The sequence below is a fragment of the Cervus elaphus genome, chromosome 1, assembly GCF_910594005.1.
Source record: "Cervus elaphus chromosome 1, mCerEla1.1, whole genome shotgun sequence".
NCBI classification, from domain to species: Eukaryota; Metazoa; Chordata; class Mammalia; order Artiodactyla; family Cervidae; genus Cervus; species Cervus elaphus.
Genome location: NC_057815.1, coordinates 60,598,217 through 60,616,040, shown reverse-complemented (window position 1 = coordinate 60,616,040; position 17,824 = coordinate 60,598,217). Strand labels below are relative to the sequence as shown.

The following is a 17,824-nucleotide window of genomic DNA, read 5'->3' as shown; positions in this document are numbered from 1 at the left end:
TTTCAAGTTAGGAAGTTGTGGGCTAAAGGAATTCCCAGGAGTTTTCTCAAAAAGTCATAATTACATTCTATGTTATCAGATAATGGAATCTTAGGTTCCTGGATGGTTCTCGATGGGTCAAAATGATGAAAGATTTCAATTCAACATTGAAATAATAAATGAACAAATAAAACATTAATAAGAACAATCTCATCTCTGCTTGATGGTCATTTATGGCTTCCTTATCAACCCCAAGTCACTTTTCTAGCTATTTTTCCTGCCACATACCCAGGACACACTGTATTTTTAAACCTCATTGGTTTTTGCTCAGCCTAGTCCCTCTATTAACAGGTAAGCCCGCTACACAGAGACAGCATTGTTTTCCTTGAGCATTCAACACTGTTGCAATATTCAATTACCTGATTTGTGAGCAAATATTATTGGCCAAGCACATGCTTAGTAAAGGCAATACAGATAGAAAACCCAAGCCCAGAGGCCCTCAGATAGGAGGGACCAAACTATAGTCGCGTTTCATTCCTAGGGCTGTTCAGTTCAGTTCAGTTCAGTTCAGTTCAGTAGCTCAGTCGTGTCCAACTCTTTGCGACCCCATGAATCACAAAACACCAGGCCTCCCTCTCCATCACCAACTCCCGGAATTTACTCAAACTCATGCCCATTGAGTCGGTGATGCCATCCAGCCATCTCATCCTCTGTCATCCCCTTCTCCTCCTGCCCCCAATCCCTCCCAGCATCAGGGTCTTTTCCATAGTCGTCCCTAGAACATCATAGATTCACAGCATATCGTGGTTTAATGAATGAATGTACTAGGCCAAGTGATTCTGTATCACCTAACAATTACTTACATCAAACTGATATAGAATTGCTTCTAAAGGGAAATAGAGTCTGTTGTCAAAACAGCTGACATAAAAATAAATTTTGAGAACACAAGCTATGTTAAGATAGATACTTTTAGAATTGTCACCCATTTAGTGTAAGTTATTACTTCATAGGTTCTTAATCTCCAGGATATAGTTCAGTTTGGGTCCTTTAGACTTATTTCTCTGCCACACAGCATTCCCAGAATAGAAACTAGTGCAACTGTATCAATCATGTGACTAGATCTCAGGGAAAATTAAATGGTAAGCAAATATCTATCTGTTTTGATGCAAAGAGGTAGATAGCATAGAACTAAACACTTGTTGCAAAGCTCAAAGTGATGCCTACAATCAGTGGTTAACTTATTGAATGGGCAGTCACAGGATATTGGTAATTTCTATGACTTCTTCACCTGCTATAGATTTTTCAAGATCCCATTTGAGAAAAAATATTATTTTGGATGATTTTCTTTTCTGACCCACACCTTTTCCCCACTCCCCACTCCCAGCCACTCCCAACAAAACAGGCACACACACACACACACACACACACAAATACACACATTCTCAAACTAGTCTATCCTAGATACATAAGTGTACCTATAGCATCATAACTCTTAATGAATTATATTGAAATTATTTTCTTTCTCTGAAACTGTAAGATGTTCAAGGGCAGGGACCTCAACTGAATCATCCTTATTTACAGTAAATAAGATAAATCCTGGTATAGAAATAATTACCGCACCTTTTTGGAATTGATTTGACCTGAGCCAAAGTAGCAGGAGTCAGAGATGAGTGTGAACTGTCAAATGGTAGCAGCTCTCATGGACCCTGGGCGTGCAGCATTAGAGGGCTACACTCTGACCTTTCTTGATTTGTTTTTAAAAGCATATTATTCTCCCATGCAAGCATGGAGAAGAAAATGTTCCCCCAGGTGACTGCAAATCTGCCCCTAGGGCCAGGAAGCCTTTGTAAGAAAATGATGTTTATTGTCAATCTTTCTCTTGTGTTATTTTGCCTTTTCCTCAGATTCAACATAAGATTGTAGGTTCAATTCTCTAAACATGACATGCGTTCCTGGATGTGGAACAGGACGATAGGGTCACAGAGCCAGCCATTGTCTAATCGGACATTTCTTTTAGGAAGAGGACACTGAGGAAATCCATAGGAACCAACAACAACAACAAAATACTCATTTTCTGAGCCCAAGATCTTTTGGGCTCAAAATCACCTAGTCCCTACTTCCCATACCTATTTACTGTCTTCCAAGCCCAGCTCAACAGAAGCATGAGAAGTGTAAGAATCCCCATGGAAGTTCTGCTTATGTTTCCATCAGGTGAGAACCACAATTCCTCATCACAAAGAATTTGACATTGTAATTGTGGTCTGATAAGGTAAATTCACTGCGGAAAAAACCTTGCCTAGATCTATGCCAGAAGAGTTAGCAGTGAGAATCAGACTGTTAGGACAAAATTATTAATAGTTGAATTTTAAAAATCAAATCTATGAAGAGATTTAAACCAGTTCACTCCCAATATATGCCAAGTTATCCCCTTTGTTCAACTCATACCTTCTCTTTTCCTCCCTCTAACAATCATATCAGCATTTTCTCATCCAGTGGGGGAAAAAAAAAAAAAAAAGATCATATTAGCATGTTAAAGCCAGTAAAAACATCTCACTGTTGAGGGGAAAATTGCTGCAGATGTATTGGTTGCAGAATTAGAAGAGCAGAGACTGGGATATTGTGTTATCAAGTTAAATTGCTCAGTAAAATCTCTGAAGTCAAGATCAAGGACAAAGCAGGAAAGGGAATCCCCACATCTCCTGTGTCCTCCTGCTCTATCCAAAGTTCTTATTGATCAGGGGACATATTGTGCAACAATAGTTCTTTTAAATGAGCTAAACACCAGGATACCAGGAGCAGCCTCTGGAGCAGCCGAAGTGCTCAGGAGAATTTGAACCATTAGGGTGGATCCTGAGCTGCATTCCTCTCAAAAGGTTCCCAAATGGTTATAAGGAGGACAGAAAATAACATTTAGTAAGCACCCACATCTCCATTTACAAGCCACATTACCAGTTCTTCTAACATGTCTTCTCTTTGGAGAAGTGTTGTATTTTGCAATTAAGTATAGTTTTCTGGAGGAAAAATTATCAGGTTGCAACCCCAGGTCTATCACATAGTCTGTGTATGATTTTGAGGAATTTTATAATTTGCAGAATGCAAATGTAGTATGCCTCAGAAAATAGATCCTCTAATTATTAACATTTAACAACACTTTCTTCATTTACACACACAGTATTTTAATAATTTAATGGTAAGCTATAGACATGATGCCCAGAATATGTAAATAACTTCTACAAGTTGATTAGAAAAGTCAGAAAATTCCAGTTTTTAAAATGGGTAAAAGACTTGAATATGTGCTTGCAATATAGAAAATAGTTCATAAACACATGAACAGCATAATTAGCCACCAGAGTGTATAAATGTAAACCATAGTGAAATACCACTAACCCTTAATAAAAATCCATAAAATGACTGAGGATGTGGAAAAATTTTTATTGCTGATGGGAGCATAAATTGGTACAATGAATTTAAAAAGTCCATCAGGAAGTATCTTTGAAAACTAACCTAAGCATGTGTCTTCTCTCCAACAACCTAGTAAATTTTTTCCTGAATATATACCATGTAGAGATGCATGTTTATATTTATCGCAAGATATGTACAAGGATGTCATAAGTCTATTCATAATAGCCACAGATGGAAACAATATAAATTTCCATAGACAACAGAAAAGATATACTGTGGTACAATCAAGCACTGGAATACTATTAAATACTTTTAAAAGAAAGAACTACTGCTGTATACAACCACACAGATGAAACTCACAGCATGATGTTCAGTAAAAGAAGCCATACATACAAAGAAGCATGTACTGCATGGTTCCATTTATTTGAAGCACAAGAACAGGAAAACCTAACCTTTGCTTTTAGAATCTCAAATAATGGTTACTGTTGAAGGAGCATTGACTAGGCACATTTTGACATGCTGTGAATGTTCTGCATTCTGACCTACATAATTGTTATGCAGGTGTACACATATGTAAAAACTTCTTGAACTGTACTTAAGATTGGTTCACATTACTGTGTGTAAGTAACACCTCATTAAAAGAAAGAGAGGTGAGAGAGAGGAGAGAGACAGGAGAGAAAAAATAAAGTGATGCATTTAATGAAAGCTGCTGGGGGCAGAGGTGTGAAGTAGCAGAGCACATCCAAATTCAAAAGAGGAGATCAATGAAATAGACAAAATATAAACATGATAAGATTATCAAAATCCCAAATTGGTTCTTTGTAAAGATTACTAAGATAGTCAAAGTTCTGTTCAAAATTATTTTTAAGAGTGAAACAGTAAAATAGAGGATCCCAAAGGGCCATTCCGCCAAAGAAATATAAAAGAAAAAATGGCAAATACTGTCCGAAAGAAAACCCTTATCTAGACTCTGGGAAATACCAAAAGCTTACAATAAAAAGTTGCAGATTTAATCAAGAAAAAGACAACTGGAATCCAATTAGGAGAGCTTTGTGCTGTTTTAACCAAGAAATGAAAAGGACAACCTGTAGAATAAGAGAAAATATTTGCAAACCATATAGCTGATGACAGTTTAGCATCCAGAATGTATAAAGAACTCATTCAACTTAAGACAAAAACAAACAACCTAATTTTAAAGTGGACTAAATGAATAAAGTAAAAATGCACAAAGCACTTAAAAGACATGTCTCCAAAGAAAATGGCTAAGAAGAATATGAAAAATGCTCAACACCATTAGGCATTTGGGAAATGGAATTTAAAACCACAATGAGCTATCACTTGACACTCACTAGGATAACCATAATAATAATAAAGACACAAAAGAAGGAAGATAAGAACAAGGATTGGTGAAGATGTGGAGAAATTGGAACCCTCATGCATTGCTATTGGGAATGAAAATTTGTGCAGCTGTTGTGAAAAAGTTTGGCAGGTCCTCAATAAGTTAAATATAGAACTACCAACCGCCTCGGCAATTCCACTCCTTGGTAAACACCGAAGAGAACTAAAAACAAGAACTCAAACAAATACTTGTGTATAAATACTCATAGCAGCACCGGTCAAAATATCCTGAAGTTAGAGACAACCCAAATGTCCACCAACTGAGGACTGAAGAAGCAAAATGTGTTACATCCATAGAAAGGAATTAAGTACTGATACTTGCGACAACATGGAAGGACTGAAAACATGCACAAGGCTCTAAATACCCTTATCAGCCTATGGTTTGCAAATATTCTTTCCCATTCTGTGACAGATTCATTTGGGGGAAAGAACTAAGAAGCCCCTATCCCACTCCTTATATCAAAATAAATTCTGGATGGAGCAAGATATAAATGTAAGCAAAAATATGAAAATCTTAGAAGAAAGAAATTAATATTTTTAAAAAGCATAATGATTTAAAATATAAATAGAGACCTTCTAAATATTAAAGACTGATTGGCTAAATTATAAAAACACATGTGATATAAAAATCCATGAAGTAGGTCAACCAACAAAATGGAAAAATACTTATTTCTGAGGGGAAATCAAAGAGTCAATTTTTCAAAATATTCAAGGGTCTTACAAAGCAGTTAAAGAAAGTCGGGGTTTCCCTGGTGGCTTAGCAGTAAAGAATCCTCCTGCCTATGCAGGAGATGCAGTTTCAATCCCTGGGTCAAGAAGATCCCCTGGAGAAGGAAATGGCAATCCTCCCAATGCCTGGGAAATCCCATGGACAGAGGAGCCTGGCAGGCTACAGTCCATGGGGTTGCAAAGGAGTCGGACAGTACTTACTGATTTAACAACAGAAAGAAAGTTGAACAACCTAATAAGAGAAAATGAGTAAATAGTCCCTTTACAGAAAAGGAAATGAAAGGGATGAATAAACATATAAAATTATGCTCATCCTCAAATATAATTGAAGATTATATAATAAAATAACAGTGAGGGTTTTTTCCCTAATGGATTAGCAAAATTGAAGAGCATGACAATACCAACTGTAAGGAAAGATGTAATTAAATAGGAACTTGAATGCAATTTTGATGGAAGTATAAATTAATGCAACTGACAATATTTGTTAATATTTTAAAGGAATATACTTTTTGACCCAGCAATTAAGCCTCAGGAAACTTACTCATCAAATGTATTTGAAAAGGACACAAAGATATGTATTCAAAAGTATTCATCATAGCACTGTGTTGATATCTAAAGATTGGAAATAAGCCAGAAGTCCATTAATGTGAATATAGTTAAATAGATCATGGCATATTTATACCACAAAACAAAATCCATTTATTTTTAATGAGTTACATTTATATGTTCTGTGAAACCTCAACTAAACTACCAATAATGTCTAAGTCAAACCTCAAAGCCAGTAAAACTATAGAATTCAAATAGCATTTCCTTAATGTGACAGATGATGTCTTACTGAAACTAAATTGCCACTTTAACTATGCTTGCAGAACTAACAGCTTCAAGACATTATCTTGAATCTTATATGCCTATGCTATCCTTTGATAACTTGATTCTTCCATCATTTTTATCTTGCATTGCTTGGCCTTTAGATAATATGTATGCCTCATTTGACCACCTCATGCGAACAGTTGACTCATTCGAAAAGACCCTGATGCTGGGAGGGATTGAGGGCAAGAGGAGAAGGGGACGACAGAGGATGAGATGGTTGGATGGCATCACTGACTCGATGGAGATGGGTTTGAGTAAACTCCGGGAGTTGGTGATGGACAGGGAGGCCTGGCGTGCTGCGGTTCATGGGGTCGTGCAAAGAGTCGGACATGACTGAGCGACTGAACTGATGCCTCATTTAGATATATTTACATTTTTTTAATTAGCTTGAGAGAATTGTAGCAGTAGTTCCATTTTCACATAGTCAAACCAGTCAATAGTTTAAGAAACAAAGCTAAAGTTTCATTCTACAAAACTGTCTTTTGATTGTAACTTTTCTCCACAAAAGAAAACCTTTGACTTTGTGTTCAGTAAAAGTATACAATTTTAATATAACAGCACACCCTGTTCTCATGTGATATCAGACAGCACTAACCAAATTAAACTCTACCACTTAAGGTGATCACACAGCACCTAAACAACCATAAATTGAAATGAAAATGCAAGCCCTTCAACCAAGTTGCATAACTCAGTTAGAAAGCTGGCATCTGCATAATCCAGTATCTGCTCATTTTCATTTCTATTTAATTATCATACAAATGAAGACACAATTTTTTTCATTTATTTTTATTAATGGAGGCTAATGAAGACACAATTTTTGATGACTTATGAACCTCTGAGACTATATGTGCTGACATTATTTGAATAACATTATAAGGTTTAAAAGAGAGATGATTATGATTTGAAGGCTTTAGTCTGTGATTTCAAATATAACATGAAATGCCCTAGGGTGTTTCAAAGGATGGAAAGTATTAAGATAATAAGGTAAAAAGGTTGAGGGTTCTTGAACTCCAGGGATTGCCCTGTTTACATCACTTTCAGGACCTCACCTTTAAAAATTCCTTGGAAGGAAAATCATCTGTTCAGAATTGGGACATGAGAGAATGGGAATTTGTACCTTGAATTAAGTAAAGCAGAGAAGCTTGGCTTGGAGTGAAACTCAAAGAATGACTCTAGTGAAGACCATGAGAAGCATTGTTTAAAAGCCTACCCACAACTGGTGATGTTCTTCAAGGATGGCTATGCAAGCTATAGGAATCACTCCCTTTGGCACTTGATCCTCATTTCCTTTTCCAATGACTCCTCAGCCTTTTTCTATTTTCTCTCTGCTCTCAGGTAAGAGTAGGAAAGTCTCTGATGGACCTCAGGCTACAGGTCTGCGATATAGGTTGGGGACTGGGTTGTGGGCATGGTGTTGGGAAAGATGAGCTTTGTCACTCTCTTACCCATCAATTTTTTCCTTGCTAGACTCCCAGAGACTATCTACAGTCTTCTCCTCCAGAATCCCAGCCCCAAATCCTCTTCCAAAATTTCTCCTTCTGGGATGAGGTTGTTTCCAGAGAGGTCACATGACTTCCCTCTTGCTGTTGAAAAACTCTGTTTGATTCTCCCCTGCCCTCTGCTATCAGCCCTTTGGTCTTCACTGTTGCCCCAGCTTGCATTTTTTTCCTACGGTCTCCTCTTAAATAGGCAGGGAGCGGGAATGATACTGGGAATCTTGCTTTGAGGAGCCCCTTCAAGAGTTTCTTGTCTGTGAACATGCTCTGGGTGTGGGAGATGTGAAGGAGCCTGATTGTATGATACCCTGTTCTAGGAACGCTAGTACTGCCGCCTCCAACCCCCTTGATGAGTCAGAGCAGATGGAGGAAAGCTACAGTCAGCGCTGCCCTTCCAGTAGGAGGAGGACTCCAGCCTCCACTGCTGGGCCATCACACGTATGCCTCATATTCCAATAATCTCATGCGAGTCAGGCATGGTGACTTCCTATATGACCCAGCCTCAGTCAGTATCCAGTTGGCCCAATACTTACTCTGTGACTCCTTTTGTTATGGTAAAGATTTGGGGACTATGAGAGTAAGTATGTAAGAATACAAAATACTCATGTGAGTATATCTGTGATGTGTAGCTGTCTGTGTGTTTGTGTGAAATATTGCTTGTGAAGTTGACTGAGTAGGTACGCATAGCATCGTTATCTGTGTATGACAAGAAGTCATTCCCAAATTCGCAGTTGTGTGTACATAAGATTAACTCACTAAGAGAAGATATCTGGAAAGACCATACTGGTTATGATGTTATTAGGGCCTCTGAGATATAAAAGATTCACTGCCTGTCTTTTTGTTTGGGAAAATAGCCAGACTTACAGATCTCCTCCTGTAGCCCCTTCCTCCTTCTGCTTTTCTCCACATCTCTGGCTTCCTGTCCTCTATGCTCAGCCTCCCCTCCCTACTTTCTTCTAATTTATATTCCCATTAATATTTTTCCCATCCATTTCTGCTTCCTCATTTTCTATCTGTATTTAAGAGAATTATTTAGTCAAATTGACAAAGTTGTATGAAAATTTAGAGTGTAAAAGAATAATTTTCCCTGATCTTCCTTGGGATATAAATGATACTACATTTCATCTTATTTGGCTCTTTTTTTCACTCATTTATTACTCTCTTTCTGCTTGGAGATTAAACCAAATTCTTCCCCGACCCACATATATACATACACATATGTTAAATGTACAAATCCCACCTTAGATAGATAACCATTCTTCATACATACTGTACAGTTTCTACCTGAATTCTTAGTTTTGCTGTGTGTTGTTTATCAATGTGATAAGGGTATTATTTAAAGGATTCATTGAGATACACACACACACATATTATTTTGCAGCCTACTTTTTTGATGCAACAGTGTCAGACATCTTCCTATGGAAAATATAGATCTACTTACCTTTTAATGGTTTATTGCATCATCATCATCATCACCCTAATGGTAGGCAGGCATTTCTTTAATGTAGTTGCCAGACATTGAGCAAACTATTTTCCATTAAGTTCTTAATTTAATCTTTATAATCATACAGTGAATTTGTGCTATGTCCATTCTACATTAGGAAACTGTCACATGCAAGCAAGAGATACTTAAATTGTCCAGGAATACAGAGTTAAGAAATGAGGGGAAAAGGATCCAACTTATCTCTGTGTGACTGAGACATCTTTACTCTTACCTGTTTCTCTGTGCTTTATTGATTACATTAAATAGTAAATCTAGAATTTATTTAACATATCACCCATTGTTAGACTTTAAGTGCTTTTTTTCTTCTGGAAACAATTCTATATGTGAATATCATTTGAGACAAGGATTTTGAATATCTATAATGACTTCCAAAATATAAAGACCTAAAATTAGCATTGTTCAGAAAAAAGATAAGCCTATTTAGAATTTTGTAATATTTTGAGATTACCTTCCAGAGAGATTTTGGTAAATGTACATGCTACATACTTCAAATCTGTTTGCCCCACTCTCCAATATGCATTGGGTGGCTTCAATCTATTTTCACCTTTGCTAATCTTCTTATACAGGATTATATTCTGAGTTGGCTATTGTCCAACATCTGCAAAATGATTGTTATATATTTTGTTGTACATTTGCTTCCAGCAAGATGGCTAGTTCTATACCACTTATTTTATCAAGACTGAAAGTAGAAGCAGTAAAATGACTTTAGTTTAAAGCATTGTCAGTTAAATACTAAGATTTTCCTATTTTCATATTTTTTCCTATATTGTAACTATGTGGCCTTTTAAAGAACAACTTTAAAGCATCACAGTATTAGAAAAGAAGAAAAATAAGTCACCCAAAATTTCAGTACCTGGAGTAAACTGCTCTCAACATTTTGGAAAATTTTGTTCAATATTTTCTATACATTTTGAATATGTGTGTGTGTGTGTGTGTGTGTGTGAGAGACTCTTTTGCAACTGCATGTTCTGTAATGCACCAGGATCCTCTGCCCATGGAATTTTCCAGCCAAGAACACTGGAGTGGGTTGCCATTTCCTACTCCAGGGGATCTTCCCCACCCAGGGATCGAACTTGCATCTCCTGCATTGGCAGGCAGATTCTTTCCCATTATCACCACCTGGAAGATATTCTTTCTCTCTCTCACACCAATGGAAGATTATTGTCCCCATTATCATTAATGATAATCATTATTTGTAGGGTATAGAAGAAATGGGGCTCAGATAACACCTAGACAAGAAAACGGAAAAAAGAAAATGACAGACTTGACTTTGAAGCTGAGCCTGCTGAGAACAGGTAAGTTATTCCCTGTGGAATTTCAAAAATAACTGGAAAAGGAAATATTTCTTTGAATAACTACAAGAACTATGCTATACAGTACATTTCTAGGACTCATCTTGTGTAACTGAAATTTCGTATCATTTGACTAATACTTTCCCATTTCCTCCTCCCCACAGACCCTGGCAACCCTCTGCTTCTATGAGTTTGATTATTTTATATTCCTCATATAAGTGATATTATGTATTTGGACTTCTGTGTCTGGCTTATTTCACTTAGCATAAAGTCTTCTCAGTTTATCCATGTCAACACAAATAGCAGGATTTCCTTCTTTTTAAGGGTGAATAATGTTCCACTGTGTGTATATCCAACATTTTCTTTATCCATTTTTTATTGAGGTATACTTGGTTTATGATATTATATTAGCTTCAGGTGTACAACACAGTGATTCAGTGTTTTAATATATAGATTATACTCTAAATTTACTATAAAATGTTGACTATATTCTCTGTGCTGTAAAATATATCCATGTATCTTATTTACTTTATGCACAGTATTTGGTTCCTCTTACTCTCCTACTTCTTCCCTCTGTCTTTCTCCCCTTCAGTGACCATGAGTTTGTTCTCTAGATCTGTGAGTCTATTTCTGTTTTGTTATATTCCTTCATTTGTTTTATTTCTTGGATTCCACTTATAAGTGAAGTCATACAGTATTTGTCTTTCTCTGACATATTTCACTTGATACCTTCTAGGTCCATCCATCTTGTTGCAAATGGCAGAAATTCATTATTTTTATGGCTGAGTAATCTTCCTTTGTGTGTATATACTACATCTTCTTTATCCATTCATTTGTGTTGATGGATGTTAAGATTTGTTCTATATATTGATAAATTATGCTGCTATGAACATCAGGGTGCACTTATCTTTTCAAATTAGTGTTTTTATTTTGTTTGGATACATACCCAGGAGTAAAATTGCTGGATTATAGGATAGTTCTATTTTCAGTTTTTTGAGAAACTTTCATGATGTTTTCCATACTATCTGCTACAATTTACATTCCCACAGTGTTGAAGTGTTCCCTTTTCTCTACATTTTTACCGACACTTATTATATCTGTTTTTTTAATAGTAGCCATCCTAACAAGGATGAGGTAATCATTGTGGTTTTGATCTACATTTCGATCTTGAATAGTGATGTTGAGCACTTTTTCAGGTACCTGTTGGCCATTTGTATGTCTTCTTGGAAAAATGTCTATTCAGTTCTTTAGTCCATATTTTAATTGTGTTATTTGCTCTTTTGACATTGTGTGTATGATTTCCTTGTATACTTTAAACATGAACTTTTTTCTGGTAGACAGTTTGCAAATATTTTCTCCCATTCCACAGGTTACCTTTTCATTTTGTTAAGTGTTTGCTTTGGAATGTAGAGGCCTTTTGATGTAGTTTATTTCACCTGTCTACTTTTGCCTTTGTTCCTTGTGCTTTTACTGTCATATACAGGAATCATTACCACGACTAATGTCCACAAGTTTTCCCCCATACTTTCTTCCAGGAGTTAAGTCTTTATTTTGAGTTAACTTTTATACTGTGTGAGATAAGGGTCCAATTTAATTGCTTGGTGTGTGAATATCCAGTTTTCCAAACACCATTTATTGAAAAGACTATCCTTTCCCCATTATATATTCTTGGCACCTTATTAACCATACATATGGGGGTTTATTTTGGGCTCTCATTATGTCTGAATGTTTGTTTTTAAGCATTATTTCACTATATGATATGAGAATGTATTGTTTTGTGAATATTTTCTGAAATTTAGAGTATTTATTTAGAATGGATTCCTAAAGTTGGATTTAGAATTTGGGATAATGTTTGGGAGTGTTAGAAGATATTAGGCTTCAGTGCAGTTCAGTTCAGTTCAGTCGCTCAGTTGTGTCTGACTCTTTGCGACCCCATCAATCGCAGCACACGAGGCCTCCCTGTCCATCACAAACTCCCGGAGTTTACTCAAACTCATGTCCATCAAGTTGGTGATGCCATCCAGCCATCTCATCCTCTGTCGTCCCTTCTCCTCCTGCCCCCAATCCCTCCCAGCGTCAGGGTCTTTTCCAATGAGTCAACTCTTCGCATGAGGTGGCCAAAGTACTGGAGATTCAGCTTCAGCATCAGGCCTTCCAATGAACACCCAGGACTGATCTCCTTTAGGATGGACTGGTTGGATCTCCTTGCAGTCCAAGGGACTCTCAAGAGTCTTCTCCAACACCACAGTTCAAAAGCATCAATTTTTCAGCGCTCACCTTTCTTCACAGTCCAACTCACATCCATACATGACTACTGGAAAAACCATGGCTTTGACTAGATGGATCTTCACTGGCAAAGTAATGTCTCTGTTTTTTAATATGCTGTCTAGGTTGGTCATAACTTTCCTTCCAAGGAGTAAGCATCTTTTAATTTCATGGCTGCAGTCGCCATCTGCAGTGATTTTGGAGCCCCCCAAAATAAAGTTTGACACTGTTTCCACTGTTTCCCCATCTATTTCCCATGAAGTGATGGGACCAGATGCCATGATCTTAGTTTTCTGAATGTTGAGCTTTAAGCCAACTTTTTCCCTCTCCTCTTTCACTTTCATCAAAAGGCTCTTTAGTTCATCTTCACTTTCTGCCATAAGGGTGGTGTCATCTGCATATCTGAGGTTATTGATGTTTCTCCCGGCAATCTTGATTCCAGCTTGTGCTTCTTCCAGCCCAGTTTCTCATAATGTACTCTGCATATAAGTGAAATAAGCAGGGTGACAATATATAGCCTTGACGTACTCCTTTTCCTATTTGGAACCAGTCTGTTGTTCCATGTCCAGTTCTAACTGTTGCTTCCTGACCTGCACACAGGTTTCTCAAGAGGCAGGTCAGGTGGTCTGATATTCCCATCGCTTTTAGAATTTTCCACAGTTTATTGTGCTCCACACAGTTGAAGGCTTTGGCGTAGTCAATAAAGCAGAAATAGATGTTTTTCTGGAACTCTCTTGCTTTTTCAATGATCCATCGGATGTTGGCAATTTGATCTCCGGTTCCGCTGCCTTTCCTAAAACCAGTTTGAACATCTGGAAGTTCACAGTTCATGTATTGCTGAAGCCTGGCTTCAGCTTGGAGAATTTTGAGCATTACTTTACTAGTGTGTGAGATGAGTGCAATTGTGCAGTAGTTTGAGCGTTCTTTGGCATTGCCTTTCTTTGGGGTTGGAATGAAAGCTGATCTTTTCCAGTCCTGTGGCCACTGCCGAGTTTTCCAAATTTGCTGGCATATTGAGTGCAGCACTTTCACAGCGTCATCTTTCAGGATTTGAAATAGTTTAACTGGAATTCCATCACCTGCACTAGCTTTGTTTGTAGGGATGCTTTCTAAGGCCCACTTGACTTCACATTCCAGGATGTCTGGCTCTAGGTGAGTGATCACAGCATCGTGATTATCTGGCTCATGAAGACCTTTTTTGTACAGTTCTTCTGTATGTTCTTGCCACCTCTTCTTAGTATCTTCTGCTACTGTTAGGTCCATACCATTTCTGTCCTTTATCGAACCCATCTTTGCATGAAATGTTCCCTTGGTATCTCTAATTTTCTTGAAGAGATCTCTAGTCTTTCCCATTCTGTTGTTTTCCTCTATTTCCTTGCATTGATTGCTGAGGAAGGCTTTCTTATCTCTCCTTGCTATTCTTTGGAACTCTGCATTCAAATGGGAATATCTTTCCTTTTCTCCTTTGCTTTTCACTTCTCTTCTTTTCACAGCTATTTGTAAGGCCTCCTCAGACAACCATTTTGCCTTTTTGCATTTCTTTTCCATGGGGATGGTCTTGATCCCTGTCTCCTGTACAATGTCACAAACTTCCGTCCATAGTTCAACAGGCACACTGTCTGTCAGATCTAGTCCCTTAAACCTATTTCTCACTTCCACTGTATAGTCATAAGGGATTTGATTTAGGTCATACCTGAATGGTCTAGTGGTTATCCCTGCTTTCTTCAATTTAAGTCTGAATTTGACAATAAGGAGTTCATGATCTGAGCCACACTCAGCTCCCAGTCTTGTTTTTGCTGACTGTATAGAGCTTCTCCATCTTTGGCTACAAAGAATATAAGCAATCTGATTTCGGCGTTGACTGTCTGGTGATGTCCATGTGTAAAGTCTTCTTTTGTGTTGTTGGAAGAGGGTGTTTGCTATGATCAGTGCGTTCTCTTAGCAAAACTCTATTAGCCTTTGCCCTGCTTCATTCCATACTCCAAGGCCAATTTTGCCTGTTACTCCAGGTGTTTCTTCACTTCCTACTTTTGCATTCCAGTCCCCTATAATGAAAAGGACATCTTTTTTGGGTGTTAGTTCTAAAAGGTCTTGCAGGTCTTCATAGAACCGTTCAACTTCAGTTTCTTCAGCGTTACTTGTTGGGGCATAGGCTTGGATTACCATGCTATTGAATGGTTTGCCTTGGAAATGAACAAGAGATCCTTCTGTCATTTTTGAGATTGCATCCAAGTACTGCATTTCGGACTCTTATTGACCATGATGGCTACTCCATTTCTTCTAAGTTATTCCTGCCCACAGTAGTGGATATAATGGTCATCTGAGTTAAATTCACCCATTCCAGTCCATTTTAGTTCACTGATTCCTAGAATGTTGACATTCACTCTTGCCATCTCCTGTTTGACCACTTCCAATTTGCCTTGATTCATGGACCTAACATTCCAGGTTCCTATGCAATATTGCTCTTTACAGCATCAGACCTTGCTTCCATCACCAGTCACATCCACAACTGGGTATCGTTTTTGCTTTGACTTCATCCCTTTATTCTTTCTGGAGTTATTTCTCCACTGATCTCCAGTAGCATATTGGGCACCTACCGACCTGAGGAGTTCCTCTTTCAGTATCCTATCATTTTGCCTTTTCATACTGTTCATGGTGTTCTCAAGGCAAGTATACTGAATTGGCTTGCCAGTCCCTTCTCCAGTGGACCACATTCTGTCAGACCTCTCCACCATGACACATCCGTCTTGGGTGGCCCCACACGGCACGGCTTAGTTTCATTGAGTTAGACAAGGCTGTGGTCCTGTGATCAGATGGGCTAGTTTTCTGTGATATGGTTTCAGTGTGTCTGCCCTGTGATGCCCTCTCGCAACACCTACCGTCTTACTTGGGTTTCTCTTACCTTGGACCTGGGGTATCTCTCCACGGCTGCTCCAGCAAAGCGCAGCCGCTGCTCCTTACCTTGGACATGGGGTTGCTCCTCTCAGCTGCCTTAGGAGGTCTTATATTAGGCTTAGGTGGTCTTAATACTACTCTCTTCCTAATCATTCCTCCCCTTAGAATTCTACAGAAGAAACATGAAATAATGAAAACTAAGATGCCACTTTTTATTAATCAGGTGAGTCTCTAATGTCACTGAAGTTCAGAGCTCTGAGGAGCATGGATTGGGCTACGTGGTCTAGTCTAAAGTTCGTTTAAAGTTCCCTTATGGCTTAAATCCATATTGTATCATTGTATTACTCTCTGACTGGTGACATGATACAAAAGAACAAAGTGATGATGAGTACACCAAGGAACTAGTTAAAAATGAAAGAATAGAGCAAGTAAAGTTCTAAAGCGTGACCTTGTTCAAGGTCCATTAAGGGACCTTAACAGTCCATTCTCAGGAAGAAGAGAAGAAAGAGACGTGAGCATGGCCTTTTAAAGCACAATAACTCTACCTAGTAGTAAACATGGACCAATCAACAGCCTCATGTTACAAATCAGATTTTTACTCCTCCTGGGGAGAAAGGACTGGTAAAAAATAGTTTCTTCCTTATCCATACTACTGAGAACCAAAGCATGAGGATTTGAGTCATTTAATGTATTTGACAAAATTGTTTCTCAGAAATACTATGCTAACTTTCCTACTTACATTGTACAAAATTGACGTTTCTCTGCATTTTCATTATACATTATAGAGCTAATGAATTCTGCCATTTATTAATTGGATGATTTAATCTCTTTGTGCCTCAGTTTTCTCATCTGAAAAATAAGACAGTGTCTACTTCAAGATATTATCAGGACAATAGGATCATATAAAACCCTTAAAGTAATGCCTGATATGTGTTAAATGCTCAGTAAAATACTAGTTATTATTTTTTGTTGTGACTTTTGCTATTAAAACCTCAGCTAATTTCCCAGGTAAAAGCTGTATCTCTCATTGTTGTAATTGTACTTAGTCATAATAATAATGATTTTTTTTTTCTTGTAGTTAGTAGCTATTTGTATTTTTTTCTTTGTAAATAGTCTGTCCATGTCCTTGGCCCATTATTTCTTAGACTCAACAATTTTCATAGTGTTTGATATAGAATCATAATGTAATAAAGTATTTTAAGTTTTGTCTGATATCTCCCTCAAATATTTTTCTCAGTTTGTAGTTTATCTTTTAATTTTATTCATGATGCTATTATCTCACTGAAGTCTTTCAATTTACGTTGTAAATTCGACACTTTTCCTTCAAGGTATTTTAGAAGGCTTTTGTGATTTTCAAGTCTAGTCCTAATCACATATCACAACTTAAACCTATTTTTCCTTTTTTGTGTTGTTTTAGTTTTACTATTATATTCTTTAATATAAACAGAATTGTCCTTTGTATTGATATGCTAAGGCTATATTTTTCAACCCAAGAAAAGTTTGCTGTTTTTTAAGAGGTCAAATTAAATTTGATGCCTGAAAACTGTTTCATGTTTTTCAAGCATGTGTTATAATTTAACATGTAGTGTTTTGAACACTTAGTGGTACAGTTTTTACACACGGTGATAATCCTAACAGTATACACAGTCATTTCCTAATAATCTGTGTATAGCCATTCAGTAAAATTCACATAAATTGTAATATCTTCATATCAGAACATATAAAACCCAAGAAGGTTTTAACAATATCATATTTTATCTGTAAATAAGTGGCACTGGGAGATTTGGGGGGAAAATAGAGTGGATTTAAATTGTAGCCAACTAATAAGAATAAAGTATTCTACTTAGTATCAATTAGAACAAGCTGGAGAGCAGAAAGCTAGAAATATCCAATTAGCTTTTAAATTGAGCTTTAAATGAGCCTCTTCTACAGGTTGTTGTTTTAAGTCAGTCCAACTCTTTTCAATCCCATGGATAATAGCCTGTCAAGCTCCT

At 37.3% G+C, this 17,824-nt stretch overlaps 1 protein-coding gene across 1 annotated transcript in view; it reads right to left on the bottom strand.

Annotated features, from left to right (window-relative positions):
- LOC122694965 (interferon-induced very large GTPase 1-like) overlaps positions 1 to 17,824 on the bottom strand; it is a 1,416,129-nt gene that overhangs the window by 567,839 nt on the left and 830,466 nt on the right. The gene's annotated exons all lie outside the window — the stretch shown is intronic.